At 43.8% G+C, this 23,744-nt stretch overlaps 1 long non-coding RNA gene across 1 annotated transcript in view; it reads right to left on the bottom strand.

The window, feature by feature from the left end:
• Positions 1-9,138: 9,138 nt before the first annotated feature.
• Positions 9,139-23,744, bottom strand: part of LOC121073763 — a 319,233-nt gene continuing 304,627 nt past the window's right edge. The window contains exon 6 of the long non-coding RNA XR_005821924.1: positions 9,139-9,397. This is a non-coding gene — a long non-coding RNA (uncharacterized LOC121073763). The remainder of the gene's footprint in view (positions 9,398-23,744) is intronic.

The raw sequence follows: 23,744 nt of genomic DNA, 5'->3' as shown, positions 1-23,744 counted from the left end.
TTCCCTTCTCCACTCCTCTTCCTCGTGGGCAATGATGCTCACCCACATTTCCCAAGCGCTTTCTCTGCTCTGTTTTCATGGACTCAAGGAAGCGACTCGCTCCTTGGTATTTACGTGCCTTTGAGGTAATGGCTGAGCAGCTTTGAGAGATGAATCCTGCTCTCTGTTGCCGACTTTGTGGCTAGCTTGGCAGACCATGGGAGTGGGATTTTGCAGCTCGAACTCTGCAGCCTTTTTGTGTCACTGCCTGAGCTGACACCTTTCCTTTGAAATGGAGAAGGTGGCAAGTGGTTTTTATCCAGTATCTTGAGCCTTAATCCAACTTTTGCAAGGGATTCAGGATTTTTGTGGGCAGTTTCTTTTTTCTTTTCCTTTTTTTTTTTTTAATCCCTCCCCTGACCCACTTTGCTGCTGTGCTTGGATAAATAATTTCTGCAGGGTAGGAAGTGCAGCCAAAGTAAGTAGCTTAATGTCTTTTCTCAGTAAAAAATCATAAAAATTATCAGTCTCAGATTCACTTCAGCAGTAAATTAAAACTATCACAAACAAAAACTGCATAAAAAGCCTGGCTCCAAAGTGGTTAGTACCTTCCTGCTTTAAGTATGCTCATGCAATATACAGTTGTGCTTTCAGCTGGAGTACAAAAGCAAAGCTGGTGTTAAATCTGGATGCGGTTTTCACCCAAACTTCAGCCGATGGCGTCATCAGTCTCGTATGATCAATTTGTCCCATGTTGTCCTTGTAGAGCTGAATGCAAAAGGCAGTGATAGAAGATGCCATATCACATTATTTTCTGGGGGAATCCTGGAAGCGGAGGGAGATGTTACTGCCTGCTAATCCAGGCAGCTTGCAGAGCAGAGGCTGCAATATCTCAGCATTTGCTTTTGAAGCCCAGAGACACCTCACCTCTACTGAGCAGAGTGGGATGGGATTCCTCTCCCAGTGTACAGCACCTCCTCCTGCAGCTAAACAACCCAGCATGTCTTTACCTAAGCCTTTTGCAAAGAGAAAACCAACAGGATCCGGCCATCTCTGAAATGGCACCACGTATAGAGGCACTCTGTGCTTTCCTTCCCCTTCCAGCCCTCTGCCTTTTTCCATTTGGTCCTTAGGTGGTGTCATTACGAGGTTGTTTTTTTTTTTTCTTGTGAATGTTAGAACTGGTCACCAGATACTCTAATCCCCCACGGCCGTTACCTGATCGTTTCTGCACACACTGCTGGGACTCCAAAGTTCCTCATCTGTAGATCTTAAGAAGCCTGAAGTTACATCTTTCTTTGCTGGCTCCAGATAATCAGGTAAAGCTTTGTCCATGCCCCAAGGACGCATAATAAAATAAACAGAGAAATTCAGACAAACTGGAGGAGAAACATAACCTCAAACTCATGTTTGGTTAATGTAAACAATGCTGACATTTTCACTTGTCATTAAATTTCATCTGATTCACTGTGTTGTCCTACCTTGCCTGTATGACACTAAAAACCATTACAGTATTTTTTAGTACCTTAAGCCAATCTGGTAAGGAAATTTCAGTTCTTCTCATCCACACTTGTGACTAAAAATCCCTCCTCCATAATGGAAAAGACTGTGAAACACTTACTCATCTGCCCCAATAAAAGCCTTTCTGAGGATGAAAGGGAAAAGGGGGGAGTAATGTTTTCCAGCACTCACCAGATCAATTAACTAGAATTTCATATGAAATTTTAATTCATTGTATAATTTTAATCCTAGAGAACTGATCCGGGTAGGATGGTGCTTGCGGGTCATATATCACACATGCACCAAACGCTGTTCAGAACAACAATCGCACAGAATTTACCGGGGGTTACTTTGCCCTTAGCTATTTCTTGCATCCACTTACTAACATACGGATATATTGATATATTTATATATATATATATTGCAAATCCCCTTGAGCATCATCTGCCTACCACCCTGGTGCTCCCAGAATGGCAGCAGAGAGAAACCACCTAAGAGGCCCTCCATGTCCTCTTGAACAGGGTCCTTGGGGTTTATCCTTCGGGTTTGGAACCCCCCCCATGGGCTCCAGTGCATTTGGGCCCCTCGAGGGTTAGGATTTTGCAGGTCCTTGGGTGAAGAGGATGCCTGGTGAGCACCGGGCAGGTGCAGAGCTTGGTGGGCTCCGTCCTGGGGCCAGCCCTCCTCCTTCCCACGGCTGCGTGCTCACTGCTCCATCAGCACAGATTTATTTCCATGCTCGATTTGTAGGAATAAAAGAGCCAGATAAGAAATATGTTTTTAATACTAATGTCACCAATGAATGCTGAGGATCTTGATATCAGCCATTAAGTAAAAGCAGGGGTGGAATGAGCATCATTTGTCTGTTGCCAGCTTCTCTCAACTGGCTTTCATTTAGATGAGGAAAAAAAAAATCATTGCTATCCAGGTAATAGTGAAATATATTTGTTGTCAGCAACAGGTCAAAATGCAGAGATACATTATTCTCAGCAAGCTGACTTCACATTTTCTGAGCTAAATGCTGGATCCTTTTCCTCAATTATTCACATATGTTTTCTGGTTTAATAATAACCCACATGCTGTCTCCTAAAGAAAGCTTGCAATTTACAGGCTTCATGATCTTCAACCAGAACACACACATCTGTTTGGCCATCTCTTGTTCCAGTGGCTGAGCCAGTGAACCACAGAGATGACATTAAGAAAGGTGCCAGTAGGAAGCGCATCCTGATAAAAAATATATATATATAAATAATAATAAAAAGAGATTGCAAGTGAGAAAAGTTGTAATGTCACAGCTTCAGCAGAGAGACCTAAATAAGAAACAAAGCAAGCCTGATGGTCACAGTGTAATAGCTAACTGATGTTTTCCCCCAGCACAAAAACACTCCATCATTCAGCATGTTTGGAGGTGTCTGCCACTGTGTTCCAGCACAACATACTACATTCCACTGTGAAATAGCATATATGTAACCTTACATGACAAACGGCCATGCTTGCTGCTTAGCAAGTGCTCAGAGACTTTGATGTAGAGTTTTGTTTGGTGCGCGGCATGTGACAGCAGCATTGCTTGGGTAAACAAGTATGTGCTCTGGTCTGAACAAACACGTTGCTTCTGCTGCAAGTGCCGGAGCTGCATGGCAGATGTCTATCCTTCCTTCTCGTTCTCCTTCTTTCTTCCACCCTCTGCCTCAGCCCTTCTGCAAAGCAGATTACTCCGCTGCCCACAGAGATCTGGACTGTTTTTCTATCAGCTCGGTTGAGGCATTTTCTTACCCCTTGAATTCTGTGTGGGTGCAAGAGTTCGTTCACCTTCAGAACAGCAAAGGAAAAACTGAAACAGCAAACGTGAGCTTGCCTGGGGTAATGCCTCTTTGTACGCTGCAGAGGAGTCACCACACAAACAATGATCAGAGCCACAGTCAGCTCCTACAGCAGGTCTGTAACAGCGGTGCTATGGGGTCTGTTACCCCATCTTATAAAGCATAATGCTCCTAAGGGTGGAGTTTGTCTAGGAGAAAGGGATTTCAGTCACAATAGATTTGCATGGAAGCAGAAAGGTTGTAAAGTCTCCTGCTCATGTCATCGTTCACCTCCCGTTTTCAGCTCCCTGGCAGCAGGGAGGTGCCAGCTCAGGAGACACCTCTGTGATGGGTGACGTTGTGCTCGCTGGTGTTACAAATCCTCTTGTCAGGCTTTGGATCCAGAAATCCAGGCTGTTCACCAGTGGGGGTTTCAGTTTCTGATAGAAAAAACAAATGTTTTGAAAACACAGATGGTATTCGTGTAACCAAACCCCATGTCCTCCCTGGAAAAAAGTTCAGTGGGAGATTTTTGAGCAGCACCAAATACACTTCCAGCCACAATGGCTGAGCGATCCCCCAAAGATGAAAGACCAAGGAGCTTTGGGTTCCCCTCCTCCTGTGCATCACCTCTTGGTGAAGCCTGGGCAGTCTGGCATTAAACAGTGTCCTCCCCACACTCTCCAAGTGATCACTTTCAAGTGTAACGCAGTAAAACCTCATATGATTTCCATATGTCCTGCTGCCGGAATATTTTGCAACTGATTCACGATGAAAAAAAAACAAAACAAAAAAAACACACACAAAAAAAAAACAACAACCACTTTTAAACACATTATCTTGACAGGAGCAATTCTTGAAATAGTAGGACATACAATAGCAGAGACTTTGAAAGGAGATCATTATTATCCAGTAGTGTTTTTCACTGGATGGCTATGAAATTTATGTCAATGAGTCACATCCTTTGAAAAGAAAGAATGAAAAGTGCCCTGTAGGACAGGTGAGCTCCTCCCCGAGCCTCCCCATGACTATTTAGCTCCGGAGCTGTTTGCAGCCCTGCCAGCAAGGCTATTAGCTGAACAAGCCACAGATCCAGATGCCTCGGCTGGGAAAGAAAATGATCCAAGCTTCAACATATGGGTTTTGCTACAGCTGCGGCCGCAAGTGCTGACTCCTTTGCTGGAGGACGCAGAGGGGCCAGATGGAAAGAAAAGCAACACCGCCACTGCTGCCCACAAAACTCGACGGTTCGAGGCAGCCGGCGGTGAAATGGCACACATTTCTGACAGCACATAACTGGCCATGGGAGCATGGCTCTGGGGGCGATGCGGCACTTGGGAGCTTCCAGGGTTGTGCACAGGATGCAGAAGCCTCAAGGTCTGCCAGTCTAGGCCTCCCGGCTGTTCGCTGCTAGGCTGGAAGCTGTTTATTTAATGTGAGGACATCTCCATCCTATGTGCTAGGACTGGTTTTGATGCTTAGGATTCTCTCTCTCTATTTATTTTTTTTATACTTCAAAATAATGACCTGTTTCTGGGTGACCACCGTGAGACTCTGTAGGACCTGCTTTCTGGAGAAGGCTGAGCACAAGTTCCTCTGCAAACCCCTGCCCAGAGGAGATGCTCACCTCTCCAAAGCAAGACATTTCAAAAGTAATCATTGTGCCCAGCCTGGAATTATCCACAAATAACAATCCTAGCATTACATATAATTTCAAAGCAGATCCAAATCTGAATGACTGATCTAGCTGGAAATCCTGTACACCTACCCGAGTAGGGTAGACAGGTTTCAGCTGTGTCCTGCAGATTTCCTGGCTTCCCATGAAGAAATTTTGTTACTGCTTAAGTTGGCGAACCCGTGAAAAGACCCCTCCTTTACATCTGTCCATATATTTGCTTCCCATCTTATGGAAGTGCATCCCTATCTTTAGACAGGGAATCTGAAAGATAACTAAAGCTAGTGGGGAAATAATACTGCATTAACTGCTCAAAACGTCTGAGAGGTGCTGGGCAGATTGTGTGTTTTCAGCATGAAGGCTGGTTCAGCTCTTTGTGAATTTGTAGTAAATCAGCACTTCATAATAAGAACAAATGTTTCATTCTCACTTAAAAATTACTACAGTTAGAAGCTTGTAATGTGTAGTTTTCATGCAGGGGTTACATGACGGGAACTTAAATCTGTTCCATTTTCATCTGTAATTTAAAACGTGTCATTTTGATCGATGAATTAGTAAAGGAACCCAGGATAATTTTGAAACTACCAGCTTAGTAAAGTTGCCTGACCTTGCAAATAACCTTTTCAGTTTAGAAGCCTTTAATAGCTTAACTATTAGCTAATCTCCTGGGAAACTTTTTCCCTGGGCAAAACTAGTATGGAAATATAACACCAGTAATAAGGTTTCCATCTTTCTTCTATCTTGATCTTTTTAATTAATTGCCACTCAGTAAAAACATAGACTGGGAGGCAGGGGATAAAAATCTTTGCAAGGGAAGGGCAGGAGTTAACTGCAGACTGTTTCTGTCCTTTACCTGCCCTTCTTGCATAGATTCATTAGGTGCTGAAAGATATTAGCAATTGTTAAGGTACAACTGCTGCTTGATTGTTTGACGCTTTTGGCTGAAAGCTGTGAAATCGATCTTTTTGTTATGGAAAAAAGCCGCTCAGTGCCTACCAGGAGCAAACATTTTAAAGACTTGAATGCTTTGTAGAGCATCTCAGCTGGCCCCTGGGAGCTTTTGTGTTACAGTCGTGTTGGTGCTGGTTCTTGGGTTTTGTGGGTTATTTCTGGAAAAGGTTTTTCCAAAGTTTTTTTTTTTTCCAATGGCAGCCAAGGACTGCAAATATTTGATTTGCCAGAATAAAAGCAAAAAACAGAGTGAAGAGGACAAGGTGGAAGTTCAAGGCCCAGGTGACACATGGACTAGCATCTAGTCTAAAACAGTCCTTAAGTTCCTGAGCATCCTATTTAGTTTATTTTCCCAAAGTTTATAGTTTACATATTTTATCTGGCCCTCTAAAAGAAGTACTACATTGAATTGTTGGGTGGTTCTCACTATCTCCTTACTCAGTGGATGAAGAGGTTCAGGGTTATCATTTTACTTTATGTGCATCTTTTTCCATGCTATTTGGAGAAAAAAAAAATTAATTTTCTAGGCCAGCATGGTGATAACCCTTGCATCGCTTTAGCTCTGCCAGCCCAGCTCCAGACTCAGCTGACCCTCTTTACAGTAAGGAGAGGGGAATCACCGTGCCAAGCACCCAGGGAAGATATGGATATCTGTAGTGCTTCAGGTGCTGCTTTCCCCACTCTCTTTCACCCTATTAACCTTATTAACTGTTGCTCTTCCACTAAAAAGTAACTAGAGTCAAGTAACTGAAATGAAAGGTCCTTTGCAACAACAAATAGGAATATTTCTGTTTTTTTAAAAGTTGTGGGTGTTTTGTTGTTGTTGTTGTTTTTGTGGGGTGTGTGTGTGTGTGTGTATTAGTTTTGGGGAGGGCACGGCTTGAAGAGCTCAGTGAAATCTTCACTTACTTGCAAGCATCTTTTGCTGGGATAAAGATCATCAACCAGACAGGTTGAAGGCACAATTTATGAAGTTATAACATGTCTACTGGATGAAGTCCTAGAGTTTTGGTGCAAGTGAACACAGCCACGGGTCTTCCCTTGGGCTTATCTTTAACCCCTAAAGTTTACTCTGCAGGTCTGCGCTTCAAGCTTTTTGGCTACATGAGTGAGGTTAGGCCCCTATCTCTGTGCCAGTGACACAACCAGCATCTGCTCTGGCACCGCGTGTCTACGCTATTGATCTCCAACCATCTCCTTCTCCACTGAGACTGTGCAGACACGCACCGCATGTGATTGACTGCACGCGGGGTCCTGCTCTGCGGGCTCTGTTTTTACTGAAAATGAGCTTCATCCTTGCTTGGCGACTGGTGTTGCCTGGTGACCTTTGAACCAGCACTTAAGCCCCTGGAGCACAGAAATTAGACTTCAGTCTGGAAGGACCTCTGCTCCAACAGATGACCTGTTATTTTATCTTGAGCAGTGGCAGCCGTGGAGGAGCATTGGCACATGGCTTTTAGAGCTAATCACTCACTCGCTTTGAGGAGAGCAGGAATTTCACTCCCTCCCCCTTCAGCAACCTGGGACTTTATTGCATGTCTGGATCATTTCAGGCTGATCCTTCCTTAACTATTCCTATTTATTTCTCCTGGGCCCAAACTTCTGATATAATGACTGCACCTCTCTAGTGCACATGATGAAGGCTCTTCACCTGAGCTCATTGAACCTAACCCCTTCCCTACTGCAGGTCCTGGTTATGCCCCCGAGCCCACCTGCAGTGTATTTCATAGTTCTGGGAACTCACCATCAAGCTGTGAGTCTCCCATACCCAAATACTCTCTTCTTGCCTCTTTCAGTATCATTCATCCTTGATGATGCACAGGAGGCAAGCCAAGGAAGAGGTGAAAAGAAGCAGGTCCCCCACACCGTTTCTCTCCTATCAAGCACTCAGGGAAAGCCTGAGGCTACAACTAAATTAGATAAGGGAATCTCAGTTTTTCATGCCCTGAGGCTCCTAAACATTTGCTGTTTATTTAGTCCAATTCTGCTCTACTTAACAAGGGCTCCCCTCCTGGATTGGAGTGCGAAGTAGCAAGACCCCAAACACAAGAAAATAACAAGTGCCACATCTAGCTGAGCTATCTTGAGATTCAAACCAAGAGCTCTAGTGATTGACAGTATCCCAAAGCAAAGGTTGCCATTTCTCCCAGTAGGCCTACTGAGCCTCTTGAGGTTACAGAGCAGAATAAATGTGGTTTGTTGACTAGAAAGTGCTGCCAGTCCCTGGGAAGGGCTGCAAATTCTTGGAGGGTGGTAGGAGAAAAAAAAAAAAAAAAGAAAAAAGAGGAAGACAGGGATCGTGCTAGGTGTAAATCCATCAGTAATGTAATGTGCCCAAACTACTCTTCAAAACTTGTGCAAGAGCAATGGTGAAGAGGGTGAGCACCACCACTCCAGCCTCCCTCCTGTCGCATTAGGGTCAAGCCAGCCACAGGATCTCCCCAGGGCTGCCAGGCACCACCTCCATCCATGAGGAGAGCTGGGCTGGTGGGTCAGGCCCTGAATTGGCTCCTCCAAGCAGGTGTTGATGGCAGGTTTACTCCGACCCTCCCAATGCCACCACAGGGTCCCAGCTTGGAGGATCCCAGAAGACCCCATCGGAGGAGAAGCAGAGCCTGGCATGGCCTTTGGGTCTTGCTGCTTGTGTTGCTGGAGGCAGTTACTGTCAGAAACATGCCTGGAGATGTGCATCATCCCAGGAAACAGAAGAAATGAACCTGTTGTCTATGTCCAGAGAGTCTCAAAGTGGTGTATTCACAGCATGTCAGCTGTCACCTCCTGCTTTCACCTTACCACCCTTATGGTGAGCCTGCATCTCTGGTCTCCATGGGGTTATCCCTGGACTATTTTTACCACACGAGTGCCTGGTCCAAACACTGGATGCACACACACGGCTTTCTTGGAGGTCTGTAAGCTAATGGGCCTCTACCCGTCCTCCCAGCAAGCCGCATGGCAACCCACAGAAAAGCCATTTAACAAAAATGCTGGGCTGAAATGCTCCTGTCTGGTCGGGGACATTGCAACCGCAGAGGAGAATTCATGGCCTCTCGCAGAGGACTGCACTCAAAGTAAATAATATTATTTTAGAAAACAAAATTCATTTTGCAGCCTGAGACCAACTGCAACAGGATACAAGGTGGGGGGAAAAAAAGTAAAAATGCCTCGCCCCCAGGGCTATTTATTATTTATACACCACCGTGCCTAGATAAACTCCCCCTTGAAAGAGTAGGACAAAAATAATTCTGCAATGTGGAAACAAACTACCTATTTAAAGTGATTTTCTGCCTGAATGGCCTCATTATAAAAACAGCCTGCGTGCAATAACTTTTTACCTTTTTCTACATTATCCAATGAACTGCTTTTTGTCACTCTCACCAGCTCAGCGCTTTCATGCAGCCACCTTGGTGGAAGGCCTCCGCGGTTTCCTTAGAAACGTCTTCCTTCCTGGAGGTTGACCCACGGTGGTTGAGGCAGCAAAAGCCCTGGAGAGGCCCTGTTCAAACAGGAAGGAGCAGACAGTTTAATGGCCAGCTTTGCAGCTCTATTCCTCCACAGTTTACAGTAGTTGGGAGCTATTAAAAAAAAAAATCATAACGAATGTTTCTTTATTTTACTTTGTGTTGGTGTTTTTTTGACAAAACGCGATGGGCCGCGGGCCGAATCTGGAGCTGGTGGGCTGTTGTTGGGCCTTGGTGGGTTTGTTTGAGAAATGCTTGTGTTTGGGAGATGGTTTCCCATGCTCAAATAGGCTTTGTCCTTTGGAAAAAAAATGCATGCTCTTGAGCTTATAGGTGCATTCATAAGTTGGCAGCAGAAGGAAGCCAGTCTGAGAAGCCATAAATAACATCACCTTTCAAGTGTTTTGCAGTGCTCATACGTGAATGTTCTGCGATGTCCATGCAGGAATAAAAGGCTGGTGTCCAGAAGTGCAGGAGGGAGCTGGGACAAGCCTTTGTCAGGGCAGGGCATTATTGCATGAGGCTTATCTACAGCTCTGCTCAAGGCCTTACACTTGTTTACAGGCACAGGAATCCACCGCACGCTGACTGCTGCCATTGACATTGCTGGGGACGTTGCTGGTAAAGCTGGAAGAAGCTTCAAGGTGACCCCTGTGTGAAAGGAGCTGGTGAGAGCTTTCCTCCTTGTACCTCCTACCAAGTCATCCCTACTTGTCTAAGACACCAGTGAGAGCAGCCCATAGGACAGGTCATGCAGATATTTCATACTTGCAGCTTCCTTGCATTTTCTATTCACTTCCAGAGGATCTGGTGAAGTCCCAGAGTTACACTAAGGCCTGGGCACTTGACACTGCCTAAATACTGTTGGCATCTTCCAAATGGGGACAGCCAGCTTGGGGTGACCTGGGATGACTTGCAAAAGCTGTGCAAAGACAGCCTGAGACAGACAGCAGGGGACGGTACCCACATGTGTCCTCCTGTGCACCCTCATGTGTGGAAAGTCTGTGTTATTTCTGCCTCTACTGCACTTGCTTCGCTGCTAAATCTATAGAGAAATATTCATTGCAAGGGCTGGGCATAAGCAGAGAGAAGCGACATAAAGAGGTTCAAAAGGGAGGACTGTAATTAGCTACAACAAAAGTAAATTACTCAAAAGCATTTCTCTTAATGTTTTTAGTAGCAAACATCATGGAGAGCAGGTTTCTCAGGCCTAACAGGAAGGAAAACAAACAAACAACTACAGGCAGCTAATTCACAGGCTTTTAGAAGTCAGGTTATCAACCAGGGACCCAGGGACAGGAACTGATGAAGCACATAACTCCAGGGAAACAGATGAGGTTTCCAAAGAACACAAACACATAAAACCCTAAGATGTACATTTATAAATAAATCCAGGAAAGAGCAGGACACCTGATTCCCAGGCTGAGATTTACAAGCTGGAAGAAGAGCCTTCAGACTCTTGATTCACACAGTTAAAATCTGTAAGTGTTTGGGGAGGTAACTTGGATATGTGCAATTGTTGATAAGGCAGAATGTTAGTGAGAGTGACTGCTGCTGGCCTGGGTGTGACAGCAGAAGAGGGGGGGGGCAAAGAAAAGCTGAAGAATATATAGAAATGTGAAGGCCAAGTATTAGACAACTCCACTGGACAGTGATAGCTATGTAGGAGTGTCCCACAGCACTGCCCACAATCCTTAGGGCAGAAACACCACTATTAACTCAAATCAGAAACCATAAGGCTCTCAAGAGATGCTGAGTTGTGCTTTGGGATGACCTGCCATGGGCTGAGCTGCTCCCATTCCTTTCCAAGCACTTCCTAACCTCCAGACCGTTTGTATTTTCAGTGACATAGTAATGGATAGGGTTTAATACCTACAGGCAAGAGTTAAATGGCCTCTTGGTGATGTGTAAATTAGCGAGTGGACAGTTGCTCCAGAGAGAAATGGCAAACAAATATTTATTAGTTGTTTCAAAGAACCACAGCCATAAAACTCTGTCTTTTGACTGCAGAAGTGTTTGTGTTTTTACTGAAACCAATGCTAAAGGTGATAGTTTTATTCCTGACTGAGGTAACATGTATAACTCTGTGATTTACTGACTTCAGCTAATAAGAAAAAAAAAAGAATAAACAGAATGTGTTTTATTTTGCTCTGCTCTTGCAATATACAAGGAAGATGCCAAGAAGGAATTTAAATACCATTTTATTTGAGCAAAATTACTGTTAATTTAACTAGAATATCTGATTTTGTGACTTATTTGGTTCTTATCAAAGTAATCGCTGACTTCCTGGGCAAAGAGCTTTAGCTAAGTGATGGTGTAGTGGGACAAATGGTGTAACCAGGAAGCTAACAGGGGCAGCATGAGCATTGGAGAGTGTTACAGGGGTTAATGCTGGACCCAATACTGCTTAACGACTCCATTAACAACCTGGAGGTAATGGGCATAAATTGAAATACAGCAAATTAGATTTGCTGAAATACAGAAAAACAAAAAACAAAAAACAAACAAAAAAAAACTTTTAAAAAGTGAGGATGGATGGACACTGGACCAGGTTGCCCAAAGAGGTTGTGGGTTCTCCATTGTCTGTCTATCTTCTAAGCTATCTAAGGCATCATCTAAACTAAAAATAAATAAATAAATAAAAATAAATAAAAAAAAATTCCACCATCCTGTAGTTAGGCACCTAATTACCTAGCAGAATATTTGGAAATACCGAGTGGACATAAGTCTTTAGGTTCAGTGGGGACCTCAAGTGAAGTAAAACACTGTCCAGCAGGAATGAGGTCATTGGAATATAAGGATACAGACAAATTCTTGCAGTCCCATATAGATATCTTAAACATATGTTTATGTTCATGTAATATAACATGACGTACATGAAACACATAGACATATACTAAATTACAGTGACTTCTAATAAGATCCATGCTGGACAATGAGCAGCTTGGCATTAGGTGAATAATTCAGTGTTAACTTTTTCCTTGCATTTTTACAGCATCACTAGAACATACTGTGATTTGCTCAAGGTTAACTTACAGAAAAAGTTGTTCCTAAACCCACATATAGGTTTTTAGATGGGAGGTTAGACATAGAGGCACCAGACACCGATGAGGGATAAGGAAATGATGGAAGCTGTCATTCAGCAAAGAACCTGGGTATGTGCCATGGCTGACACTTCTGAGTTTACTCCAACCTACCTGCAATAAGTGCTTAAATGGATAAATGGTCTGAGCACACACAATGAGGAGTAGAATATGTACAAAATGTGCAGTTTTCTCATTCCCACCCAGAAATAACAGTAACTGCTTCTTGATCCGAGGGCTGTGGTTTAGTATGAATTTACAGAAGATCATGCCATGTACACTTCAGTGCAGCCTTTGAAATAACTCATGTTTCAGTGACCCCAGCATCCTGAGTCAACTTAGTTAAGGAAATATGCACCGAGAGGTCATAAAAGAGGCCAGGCCCTCTGCAGCTCTGCGGAGACACACCAGTGTCTCGAGACAGACATCCTTCAGGCTCTGGTTTCATACAATTTCTGTCTTATCTCCATGGATAGAACAGCCACACTAAAATTGGCACTCTTTTAAATAGATGGTCTCCACATACTTGGCTTGGGGACTGAAACAAAACAAGGAGAATATCCTGATGATTCAGAATGCAAAAGAAAGTTCAGTGATGATTACCCTCTGCAAGGACATCCCTGATCTCCAGGGAAGCTGGTTTTGAGCTTGAGATGGGGAAAAAAACATAGCCGCTAGTCTGTTTACAGCGAGGAAAACTCATTCTTTTCTGCATGCATGTGTGAGTAGCGGCTGAAGTATTTCATTGCTCCGTGCTTGTTAATTCACCTTTCAGCTGAGACCATAACAAAAAAAATGCCATCCCCAAAGGAAAATGTAATTTATTTCTGGGAAGACTTGAATTAACGCAAATTAAAATCCTATTTGCATAATTCACTTGGAATTCTAGTTGAAATGTTTTTGCAATCTTAATTACACCATTTGTTTCTCATTTAATTGCAATTGCTCAATGCTCCTGAATCGAGTTAAAAAGGAAGAGCCGCTGTGTGATTTCTCCATGAGACACCTAAGCCCAGACGGCTCCTTCCTGGGCAGCTCTGAGCGTGTGTCATCAGGCAGCTGGCCCCAGCCTCTCTGGGCAATGCATTCCCCCTTCTCCCTTAGGACACGTGAGCATGAAATCCTAAATACCCCTGTGCCTCCCCAGGAGCCAAGTCACCCAAGTGCCTTCAAGGGAGATTTTACAAAATGAGAAGGGGGGGAGGAAGAAAAATAACTTCAGGATGAATGTAGATGAGCTGTTATTAGTAACAAAAATCCTTTTATTAACCCCTCCTAGGCAGCTTTGGTTCTGCTGGGGAGGGGAAAGTTGTAAAGATAACTGCAATACATTAAAGGGACTAACTCCGTAGCCTGTGCAACAAGCCATGACACATAAGATAAATCCCTAGGGACTCTCCGCCTGTTTACAGTACTTACAGATAAAATAACTGGGCTGCCACCACAGAGAGACTCCCCTTTTCCAGGAGTGCCAAATCTGGAGCTGAGCAACTCCATTTGTGCCCTGACAGTCAGATCAGCTTTACATGGCCTCTAATCCCCCCAGATTACTTTCCTCTGTGAAGACTACCACTTCATTAGTACAGAAGGTGAATTTTGTAGCAGCACCAAGGTTCGTTCTCATATGTTATCTTTGCCTAGAGAATAGGACTTTTGACATAAACCTGGAAGGTAGTTCAAAGCCTAGCAGCATAAACACATCCATTTTTTGTACTTTAGGAATAGGTAATGTAAGAGTTGAAAGGTGAAGGTTATGGCAGTTCGTGTTTATTTCACCAAGAGCCAAGAGATGGGAAACATCTGGCACTTACACACCATGCAAGTCTTAAAAACAAAGAGACCTAGACTTTAGTCCGGCTGAGCAAGCACTGGGATAAAAGCTAATGACAGGCTGCTTATTTAAAGGGATCATAATACAGAACAGCCATGTAGGGAACCGGGGAGGATTGGGAAGAGGGAAAATGAGGGTAGAATTTAGCTGTGCATTTCCAAGGGTCAAAGCCTGAGTTCAGTTACACTCCAGTGTCAATCCTGTCCTCCAGGCCTTATACAGCACCTAGGACCCTCCGGATTTCACCTTTTCCTGATTTCTAACACAGACAGATATCCAAAGCAGACATGCTGCTGATGTATTTCATGTATGACAGTGTAGAAGTCCTTAGGACCAAGGGCTTTCCTGTAGGTGAAAGGAGAGATTTGAGCATAGAAGCAGCAACTTGGGGGGCTGTGATTTGTCATGTCAATGTGAAAAGCTCATCTGTAGTATTGCTTGGGAATGATGGAAGAACTCAAGCACATTGAAGTGGCCTCCCTGGAGCAAATCTTCACCTGCTTTGTGTCTTCCTGAAAAGGCTTGGCAAAAACAAATGTGTTTTGTAGAGTGGGGCTCCCTACTTTAGAAAAATCCCATGTTCATTTATTTGAGGAGTGGCTGATCCTCTCCAAATCACATCACTCTGATCTCTTATTTTCTTTATCCAACACCAAAGATAAAATAGTCTCTTCGGTAGGGATTTACCCAGAAACTGAAGAGCTGTGACCCTTTCACTCCTTTCCCCACTGCCCACGGACATTGCACTGGCTGTGCTCCTGCCTCTGCTCAGTGACAGTGGCTGCGTGGTCACCCCTGCCTCCCCAGCCTAATGGCCTGTCCATATCCTGGCAGTCACACCAGAGACCATATCCCATCACAAAAAATCATGTAGAACAGAAAAAGAGACTTATATGCTTGTGATGTGCTACCATGTGTGATCTTCCAGCCAAGAACACAGATCTCACACCCATGCTATTTCCTTCACACTGCCCTACCCATTGCTTCCACTTGTTGGCAAGGTAAGATTCCAGTCCCAACCCTGCAATGACACTGAGGATTGATATTTAATATATCTCCAGAGTAATGAGGAAATGTGATCTCCTTTTAGGCTTTTAAAGCTAAGCATTGAAAATTGAGCGTTCTCTACTTTGTAGCAAACACGCACGAGAGACTTCTGTAATATGCTGTTTTTTCAAGATAAAAGACCTGGCACAGGTGTACAACTAAGCAGCAAAATCCTCTTGATCCCCTAACATGTGATAAGGAAATGATGCCCTAGAAAAAGATTCCAATTTTCAAGGGGTAGTTACGTGACAGGCGCATAAGTGCTAATTCTTATTAAGGCTGTGGTTTGCACCCAACTGGAAGATTTGTGGTGTCATACCACCAGTGCCATGTGCCAGATGAGCATCATGCTGCTAGAGCATAGGCAAGCTCTAATTAATGGGTTCACATTTGTAAAAAAAAAAAAAAAAAAAAAAAAAAAAAAAAACCCTAAAATACCCTTATAACAGCATTTTTTTAGCAGATCTGTATTATCTTAACTTCATGTTGGACCAGCTATCTTTATCTTCTGCCTTTCCACAGCAGGGGTGCAGCAAGCACAGAAGTATAAAGCTGGTATAAATTCCATATCATGTCCCTCGGCTAATTTGACAAAACACAATCATGTGTCCATGCCTGATGCACATTAGATTTATAGTCCTGGGCGAGCTGGTAGTGCACAGATCTGGTCTTAATAATCCTGGAACCACAGCCTAAACCTATTAGCTGGAAGCAGTTATATGATTCTTAATCCTATTTTGTGTCAGAGCAGATGACTGCAGCAAGACTAAGCAGAAATTGCATGTTTTTGTCTAGCTGCGTCTGTTTTGGGCCTGAGATTTTTTGAGAGTTTGGGCCATTCCAGGCACTAATCATAAAACTGATGTTTTGGGGTCAGTTTATGGGAATTGAACTGAGATGCCCAAGATCCCAAAGCATGAAGATTTGTCCTGGGGGAAATAGACTCCTTTTACTTGAAAGATGCTTATATTACGTGCAAAGAAATACCATCTACCTTTGTGAATCCACAGTAAGAGCAGGATAAAAGCTCCCATGCTCAATGTGATTTGCATGCATAGTAAAGATTGTGAACGGTATTCCCAGAAAACTTAATGAGAGACCTGTAGTGCAAGAGTTCACCATAAAAACTCAGATCCCTTCCTTAGAATGATTTACCTATACCAAATATCTGAAAATCATAATCATGTTGCTTCCCCAGCAATTAGAAATTTTTATATACTACATTTCTTTAATAATAATAAAACTTTATATATATATATATATTTTAAAAAGCCATCCCCTTACAAACACATTATTAAATTACAGTTTATAGCTCTTGCAGTGGGGTAAATTATGGCTCTTTTATTAAAGAATTTTAAAGACTGGAGTTTTACCGACATGTTGCTCGCTGCCAATAGCTGGCCAGGCTGCAAAGGTGCAAGTTGCATCTCACAGAGGTCTCCTGCACACCAAGAGGGAATTTCTGTTGGGCTTTCCAAATACAGGGATGCCACACAAAGCAACTCTCAGCTCCAGCTCTGAGCCTCTGATCTTTAGCACCCATTATCTGTGTTGTCAATGCTGTATGCTCTCTCCCAGGAGTGTTGGGAGATGGGTAGACCCAAGGAGGAAGGGACTGTAGCCTGTTGGACTAAATGATCTTTCAAGGTCCCTTCCAATCCCTAACATCCTGTGAGTCTGTGATTCTGTTACTGGTTTACTCTTCCTGCATTAGTTTGGTTGCTTCTTTGCGAGTGGCCCTGCTTCTCCATAGGGACTGGCCCACCAGGAGCTCTTCACCTCGAAGCACTTGCACATGCTTACCAAACTGCAAATCATAAATAAAGCATTGGCAACATCCAGGCTGCGTAAAGATGCAACAAAAACGCAAACTCGTGTCACTATCCCAGTTATGTCAAAGGCAAATTCACCTTCAGGACCCGCTTGTCCTCTGTGCTGCCCTCCCTGCACTTACAAATTAACGTTGGGGAGAGGAAAATCAAATCCCTGATATTAAACAGAAAACTTACGCCTTGTTTTGAGTCCGTACCACATTCCCCCACTTCCACAGGCTGGTATCTGCCATCGATAGCTACCTGCTTTTGTCGTTGTGTTGGCTGATGCTAAATTTCACCGTGAGAGCAGACTTGCACACGAGTGCGGTGGCCGAGCCGAAGCTCCGACAGCCTTGCCGGGGGTCGATCCTGCGGGAGAGCTCTTTGTCTCCTGCTCCAAGCAATTTCTGCAAACAGCATTTGGCACTCCAACAGGAAATTAAGGGCTGTAGGAAAGCAACCTTTGGCCTTTAATTCACTTTTTAATAAAATCATTAAAAGAAACTTACTCCCTGCCAGACATTATGGGAAATTGCTTTAATGATACTTTTAAGCAAAACACATTCACTCAGCTGCATGCGTGGCTTGCTCAATACCTCCAGCTTCCTTATTTATGTGTTTGCAGTATGAAAATGGTTTGAATTATAAAGTCAGGCTAGAGAATGCTCTGTGAACCTGACCATGACAACAGCTAGGGGCCAGGTTCTGTCTGTTAAATACTTCTCTAATGTGTAAAGGACAGTTTGAAAGTTTTGCTAGAAAGAATCAATAGGTATGAGCCAAAGACGAGCGGCAACAACAGAAAAGGACAAAGAGCAGAGGGGTTCTGTGTCCCCTCTTCCTGCTTCTAAGAAAAAGGTTGCCATTAACTGCACAAGATGTGGGTGTAAAGCAAAGCAAAGAAGCAGTTTGTGGGAACACAAACGCATCTGACCACAGGCTTAGCTCCCCATCCAGCTGTCCTTCCATTGGCTTTAGAGTTTGCCATTGCATTCTAGGCTTTTGCAAAAAAATCCACAGGACTTTTTGTACTAGAGAAAAGGCAATTCTTGCTTTATCGTTGTTAAATTCATAACTTACCACTTGGGCATGTAGGAGTTTATTTAAGAAATGTTAGTAATTGAACTGATCCTATGGATAAGCAGATGGCTACTGAGGACATCTTAAGAATTACAAGGGAGAGCCGTGTTAAACCTCATTGCTCAGTTACAGCAATGAAATTTTAAAAGACCGAATAACTTTTATGGAGTGCAAAATTTGCCCTCGCATATTTTGATTCTTTCTTTCCCGTTGTTTAACAAAATGTTAATCGACAAACCTGGTAGTCGGTTTTCTACAATCAATAAATTCTAAGTCCAAGTCACAGTAGCTTTTATGTCTGTATGTTGTAAAAGTAAATTTACATCATATGTCAAACATTACACATGAAGACAAAAACAACGCTGATTTCGAGTCCTAAAAGATATATGTGCATCCATAAAAGCAGCAAGCTGTGTCCTGAGTACAGCTGGATGATCATGCTCTGACCAAATGGCTTTTTGTTGAAAACCGGAGATTCGTCGGACTCAACTGTTTTCCAGAACTGCATCTGCTTCAGGGAGCTTTGGGAAATGTGGGAAGAGCCCCTGGGTTTATGCTGGTCCTGGGGAGCCCTTGTTTTCCTGCTCTGTGGCTGTGGAGCAGCTGAGGGGGCATGCCAGCATCCCAGAGTTTTGGGAACGCCCAGAGTGGAGCCCGAATGAGAGCTGTGTTGCTCAGGGCACCACAGCAGCCTGGTAAGGTACAGTCACCAGAGGGAAATGGCAAGAGAGGAAAGACCCAGCTATGCTGATTAATCACAGGATGACTCACCTCCACCAGCGAGATCATGAGAAAGGCGGATCTGATCCTGACAGGATGGACTGCGCAGACATAAGAGGCAGGGAAGCCTTTGCAAAGGCCTCATGGGCTCATTGGGGGTCCTGTGTGTATTTCTGTGCACTTTCCAGGCCAGGTAAATCCCAGAAGAAATTCAGAAAAAAGTCAACTAGAACCACCAGGCAATAAGCAGCCTTTCTTATGAAAAGAAACATAAAAGCTGTGCTACCTCCAACCCACTGAAATGCAATCTGACGAGGACACATTATCTATCTAGGAATATATTGGAGTAGAGAAATGCAAAGGAAAAAAAAAAGGCAACAAAACAATGACACATTGTTTTAGTTTAAAGAATAAATGTGGTGCAAGAAGGATGGAGTAAAATCTATACCCATAATTACATAAACGTACAAGGAACTCTGCTCTCTAGAGGAAAGCCAGACCAGCACAGCTTTAAGGCTGATGGGATCTCCTCAGAAATTCCCCCAGAATGCTGAAGGTAGCAGAAATCTTCTTGCAGTAGCCGTAAGTATTTAGTTTTTTTCCAGAAGTGAATATATATTGTTACTCATCATCCTAGCTCCAGGAGGCTTTAGGGACTGGGGAACATGACAGAAAGGGAAAAGGTGGAACCAGAAGAGAACTGTTCACAGGCTCTTTGTTAGTGGGAACATTCTTTGTGAAAAGAAAAAAAAAAAAAAAAAAAAAAAAAAAAAAGCACAACACTGCTTCTAGAGAATACACAACCAATAAGAGTATTTCCAGAACATTTTCCAATGACATGACATTACTTTAGTTGGGTGGACTCATCTTTGGCTAGTTGTGTCCCCATTCTTAGCTGGAAACCTCACAGATGAGTAAGGAAAGGGACGCCACCTATTCCCATGGGTAACGAGGCAGTTTGAGCTGCACTCTTCAACAAAGAAAGCCCCTGTGTACCTTTCTGATGGAAGGAATTTATTAGAAAATCCCTAATGAAAATTAATGTACTTCTGAAATGAGCTTTTTACCTAATACCTCACCAGCTTGCTGGGAAGCGACTGGGTGGAGGCAAGCAGATTTCATGCTGGATCTGGTTAACATAAACTGCCACCTGATGAGTGCCAAAAAGTATTTTTGCCTCTGCTAGGCGTGGTCTGGGTTTAAACTTTGGAGAAGGACTGGTCCTCAGATATTCACATTGTACAATCAGGGCTTACAACACAAATGCAGGTGTCATGAAATTGTTGCACTGCTTCCTCCCAGCCGCACTGCAGAGAAAGTTTTAATCTAGCACAGGGGTTCCTCCTGGAGCCTCCAGGCCCTTCCTGTTGATCCAGCTGCCTTCACATCACAGGCAGAGGTGTCTCGAGAAGCTGTCCTGCAGCACCTGCGCTGCCACGCAGGAATGAGAATAATTCCTTGTGGGTATGGTGGAGGATGCCGAGGGCAATGAATGAGGCATCTGAACCCTGTGGCAATGAGACCAGAGCAGTGTCCAAGGGAGATGTGGGGTGCCAGTCTGCAGCAGCTCCTTTCAGGCAGCTCGTGGCATCACAGGCCTGCTCTGAAACCTATTGACACTGGGGGACTCCCACTGACTTTTATCAGTTTTGGCCCACATCCTTGGCATCTTGCTTACGCCTCTTTATTTATAATGTCATGCATATCAGAGGCAGCCTCCCAGGGAAAATACGCCAACTCATCTCCATGCTCAAAGAAGCCATTTAGATGTGATCATAATCTGTGATTTCATTGCTAGACCCTATTTGCCTTCACAGTTAGACTCTCCGGGGATGGAATTTTATTTCTTTGGCACAGCTTAAGCATTGTGCTGTGCAAATCTATCTCTCTCTTTATCTCATGCATACCTATATAATAAGTGTGTATGTGATGAATAATAAATACATAGGTGTTACGGGCCTCCTTTGTATTGCTATGGTGCTATAAATAGCCCCAAAAGTGCAAATAACTCTACTGTGTGCCAGCTCTAAGCTTTCTTGGTATAGCCACAGCGCTGTAAGGGAGTATTATTATAAGCAGAACATTTCTGAATAATTAATCTTTCTGATATAAGACACACATACCAATTCCAAATAACCCTGGTATGCATTCCTGTTTGAAAGGGGAAATGAAAGATGAGGAAAAAATGGAGTCAAAGTTAGGAGCTAAGATACAAACTGCAGCCAGGAACATACAGGTTATTTTTCTCCTTACCCTTACAATTCAGAACGTATTTTCCCTATAAAGTAAATGTATAAAATAACCGAGCACACCTCTGACAGGATCGCAGCTACACATGCAGCAGTGGGGCATAGGGATGGAGTGCTGGACAGTGTCTTCTGCCAACAACCACCAAGTATGGTCCCAAAAAGTCAGCGCCAAGCTCTCAGCTCTGCAGCAGGAGGCACGCAACCTGTCAGATGCCCTGAGGCATCTGTTTGTGACTTATAAACACATCCAGGTTTTAGCTTTAGCAGCTATAGCAGAATTCACTGGGCTGAGATGGGCAAGAAACACGTGCGAGGCAGGAAGTTTGGTGGTGTGCTCATCATTTCAGTGGGTGTTTCTCTGCACTCCATTATTTTTACAGGAGCAGAAGGCATCGGCACGTGGCGCACCGAGCTGGAGGAGGCGGCAGGCTATGGGGACACCACTTTCTGTATTACTCACAGATTTCTATTCACCGTCCAGCTCGTGTTGCCATTCCTGAAAGTCAGTCTTGCCCTGCCTCAAAAAAGTGGTTCATTACCCCTCTGAAATGGAGTTGTGGGATGGTCTCTGTATGGCAACATCAGACACAAAATGGCCCTGAGTCTTTAAACATGGTTAATTGGACACCGGGATCATCTTAAGAATGAAGGCTAATTTCTGCTTTTTCCAGTAGTCTCATCTATTTTCTCTTGCGCCATCTGAAGTCTCACAAATCAAGCCAAACGCATCTTTTGTAAATAAAGGTTGAAAGAGCTTTGTTTGTCTGTTGTGTAACGTGAAATTATACGTAATATATGAAATTAAAAACAAACAAACAAACAGAAATCAGAGTGGCTTGTGAGAATAATGTGTTTCTTCTCTGACTAATACAAAAGGCATTGTCAGAGCACTCCCAGAGCTGGCATTTTTAGACGGCCTCAGCCTTTGAAATCCTGCAGTCCTGTACTGCTGAAACACCGATGAGCTGGCAGACGTGGCTGATCCTCGTCCATGCCATGAGGTGTGGGCTGCAGGTCTGGAGGAAATTCTACTTCTCCTTCACCCAGGACTCTACTGGATGATGGTTGCCTATAATATCACCTCTGCCATGGCAGTGTTGTTGTGGAGGAGAGAGGTCATTGTGATTTATCACGGTATACCTGTTGGTGGACCGAACAACCTGGTTTCAGTGATGGATGGCCCAGCCTTGCAACTGCAGTCCAGATCCAGGATGGGCTCACAACCAGCCATTCAGTTTGGAAGTGTGGTTTGGATTATCCATGCTAATTTATGCTCTCTGCTTTGCAGGAGATTCTACTGCTGGTGGCTGCAAGCTTACATTTTATCACTAAGCTGCAAGGACATATAAATAGTCTAACTATAGCTGAATCTGTCAGAGGAACTACACAAAAATCCCAAGAAACTGAGGTTTGGACAGCTCTTCCTTGGACTTTAGCAGCAATTGTGTTATTTAGTATAGGGTTATTGTTTTGTTTTGTTCTGTTTTGTTCTGCTTTGTTTTTAAAAAACATTTCTTTATGATGACTTTAGGGGGAAAGGAAAATTGAATTTGCAGTTTTCTTTTGGGATTTGGAGGAATTTTTGCAATACTAGAGACCAGGACTGACTACAAATCTCTCCCCAAAGCCACTGAACTCCCTCTGTCACGGGGATGCTGTGCCTGAAATGTGCTCTGTGCACAAGGAGGGTCCCTTAGACCTCAACAGGTTGGTCCCTAGTGCTAAACACCTTGGAGATAAAAAACAGTGCATTTAATGCCATTACAACAGGGCAGCTTAGCATCACACAGAACATCACACAAAGCTTTAGGTCTCTATTGCAAGGTTATAAATCAACCCCATTTACATGAGGGAACAAGTTCAAGTTGAAGTTATCAGGGATGACGGCTTGAGTGGCATCCTGTACGTCAGGCCCAGAACTGAATGACCCCTCTTTTCCTTTTGCCAGAGAAACAACTGGTGAGAACGTCAGATTTTATCTCTGATTCATGATTTTGGTTGGAAACATAGGAAATTTTAAACTGAAAATAATGTCTTTCTAGGGGCGTGTTACAACATTTTCCTGACAAGGCCTTTATTTTTAAAAAGGGGGCAGTAAACAGAACAACACCCAAATAATGACAAGATTGAACTATACAGGCACTTATAAGCATTTGTCATTGAAGAGAAGCTGAGCTTCTTGTCTCCAAAGGGCAATTCATGAATGAGTTTCCTTGCAGCAGGACAGCATAGTAAGCCTTGGCCTGTGCCACTTGAGCCGCTGAGATAAGCCTCTGCCAGATCTTTCATCTTCGTCCCCTGACAGGAGGTCCCCAGTGGTCCCCTGCCGAAGTATCAAAGCACTGGTGAGACACCACACTCCTTCCCACCATGAGGTTCCCCAGGACTGTGATGTGCCCATGACATCCTACAAAAACCAGCAGTTGCTCCTGCGTCAGCACGGACGATCTGAGGCCTAGTTAGAGCACTTCTACGTGTCAGAGTGCCGCAAGAGGGGTGCAGCCTGGTGGGAGATGGGGTCTTATGATCCCCTTAACCAACCAAAGCTCCCCCATAAT

The sequence above is a fragment of the Cygnus olor genome, chromosome 8, assembly GCF_009769625.2.
Source record: "Cygnus olor isolate bCygOlo1 chromosome 8, bCygOlo1.pri.v2, whole genome shotgun sequence".
NCBI lineage: Eukaryota > Metazoa > Chordata > Aves > Anseriformes > Anatidae > Cygnus > Cygnus olor.
The sequence above is the reverse complement of the archived record's forward strand: the minus strand, read 5'-3'. Positions and strand labels throughout refer to the sequence as shown.